Consider the following 3,179-nt stretch of genomic DNA (forward strand, 5'->3'; position numbering starts at 1 on the left):
TCTGAAAATGCACAATTGCAGCTTATCTAAATCAGTGTTTGTCAAACTGGGTGGGTCACAGTCACCCCTGTAAATTACTTTTTCATCCACAGCACAACTGAATTACAATGAGGGCTCTCTTCGCCAATTGCAACCTGTGACAGATCCTGGACTTGCAAGGAAAGGCATTTTTCTCTGCTTTCTTTTATTTCTGAAGGGTTTTTGTGTTGCAAGGGACCTAGCGCATGGACAGAGCACGTTATTCCGACCAGTTCCTTTCCCCTCCATCAGGCCAGGGGGAGGCAGTTTAGAGACCAGGATTACTGCATGTTTTTTGTGAGGGTACCACTACCTACCCTAGTCTAGGCCCTAGGGGACAAGGGGAGAACATGCAAACTCCACACAGAAAGGCCCTTTCACCCACCTCTGGTATATGGCCCGGCACTGATGAGGTTGAGGATTACTGTAAGTTACTTCTGTGTAAGGCATACTGTAAGTACATTCTTATTGTCCATACATTGTTCTGTTTTAGGCCTATGCAGGCAACTGTGACTGACTTGACTAAACCCACACTATTGTCTCCGCAATAACACATTAGTATGTATCAGGTCTAGAGGGTAAAGAGCAGTAACAATTCTAACAAAGGCATTATAATTGGCATATGAGAAATTAATCAAAATGCAATTATAGTTGAACTTTTTCTCCTCGGTTAAGTTGCACCCTATCTCACCCTGTGATGAGAAGACAGCCGGATATACACCGATACAAACCTTATCATCTTCACAAAGGAACAGAATCCAATTTAAAACAAACGATCACCTTGTCAGAAGATCTCTTTTATAGTAGGAACATGATTTACTGTATTTGAAAGAACATCATTAAGTAAAATGTCAAGTGGAATAGTCCATGGGCCGAATGAGATATCGGCACCACTAAAAGGGACAAGACATCGGCCTATGTGGTATCATTTTGTTCGTCTGACATCCAGGAGTGAGAAAATGTGTGAAGTGTGTTTCAGAAGGGCAGCTGAATACCATTTTAGTGGTATACTGTGATTATGCAAAACAACATAATTCATTGTTGTCTAAACTCCAAAAGTATTCACTTTTATGCACATTCCTGATGTTTGTACCATGGATGGACATGAACAACATCATAATAAAACAACAGACATGCTGAATTATACTTCTGGTATTAGTCATACCGGGCAAATACACAATGGCTGCCTTTCTGAAACAGGGTACATCTTAAAACTTCATAGAATCATGAGTGATATACCTCTTTTTATTTGTTTATGAGGATGTAGAAACCGGCACACAACTCAACTCAGGAAAACATGTAATAAACATGTAAATGAGGATCACACAACTAGACTTAACTTAGAGAACACACACACACACACACAGTCACACACCCACCCACCCACACACACACACACACACACACACACACACACACACACACACACACACACACACACACACACACACACACACACACACACACACACACACACACACACACACACACACACACACACAGACTGTATTATGTTACTTCTGGGGATACCGATGTAATGGTTCTCTATTATTTAGCCTTCCAAAAACACATCCCTTATCCTATCTATCAGAAGTGCAGGTACAATAAACCGCACACGGTTTCTGGACATAGACACGCTTTGGGAGAAAACCTCTGTGATATGGTCACGCTACAGTACACCCATTTACAGGATGGGACACTGTGAGTGCCTTTAATTGCGGGTCGTGGAAAACTCAATGCACTGAGATTATTGAAGAAAAACCCCCAGAATTTCAGGAGTCATTCAAACAACTTGGCCAGACTTGCAATGTTTCAACAGAGCTCTTTGACCAACTGCAGCAGTTCACTTGTATAGCTGGAACCTGTCTGGGACCACCTCCAGTGACGTCATCAGCGCTGGAAGGGGGGGGTTCACAGGTCGGTCCCTTAGCCATTTGCTAACTTGATGTTAACGACCTGGGCTAATCTTTGCCTTAAAATATGGACCTGACTGAAAAGCAAGGGGAGAACAGACGGAAAAATACATTTGGCAGTAAATGATACTGATGTAATATTTTAGATTATCGTGATAACAAAACTATTGAGCTTGTTGTTTATTTGCTACATATCTTTATTTTATTTTATACGAATTATTGAGATCAAGGTCAACATAAAAGTCAAGGCCAAGATATGCCAGTTTTGTTAACATTTTGGATCGAAAATGACCTTGACATTGACCTTCGACCTTTGAATGAACTTGAATTGCTTCAGTCATCTCATAAATCAACTCAGCACCCCCAGAAAACCTATACCTTGATAGCAGAATCATCCAAATCGACCCATCAAGTTATGCCATTCACTGTACCAATTTATTTAATCAGATACCAGATATAAGGGCTGAAAACAAGTAATCAGCTCCCATTTTGAGACATGTAGCCATACAAAAATCATATGCAAACTTTGTCCCTTTATAGTGGTACCCATATCCCAGAAATAGGCCTCTAGCCCTGGACTAGAAGCATTGAGAACACGTCTTCCACCTCTCTCTCATAACATGAACCTAAATCGACCAGAGAACTGAAACCAAATGATATATATTTTTTATTTTAGTCTCTGAATAAAAAAGCAGTCGACAAGCATTTTTCCAGGGTTAATGGGTTTACTGAGCAAAGAGTAAATGAGACTGTTAACCAGGTCATGGAGTTCTTCATTCTGCTTGGTGTATGATTAAGTGATGTGTTCTGATTGGGGGTTTTTCAATTAGGTGAAGTGAGGAGGAGAGAGAATATTGAAGGAGAGGAGAATTACTGAGTGTATGACCTGACACAGGTTGACAGTGAAAGGAGGACAGTGGAAGGATGATGATGATTTGTATGATGATTGTATTATAACAAGTCTAAGTGAGTGGTAGAGTTAAAGTGTGTTTGGACTGAGTGAGAAAAGCGTGTAGTTTCTCAACAAGAGGAGACTTTTGCTCATTCTAAAAGACTGTGTTTTACACTCCAAAACACAGTCGGCTTCATCACACCTCACCACCTCATGAACTGTTCAACAGATCTGACAAAGAACTGTGAGTAGGACTTTTGCTCAGCACAAGGACGGAGGATTAAGTCACCATCGCCCCACCATCACCACGATCAGGCCTGCACCTTTTGGTTTGTGTGTGTGCGTGTGTATGAGTG

Source organism: Protomyctophum parallelum, assembly GCF_964188405.1.
Source record: "Protomyctophum parallelum genome assembly, chromosome: 18".
In the NCBI taxonomy this organism is placed as follows: Eukaryota; Metazoa; Chordata; class Actinopteri; order Myctophiformes; family Myctophidae; genus Protomyctophum; species Protomyctophum parallelum.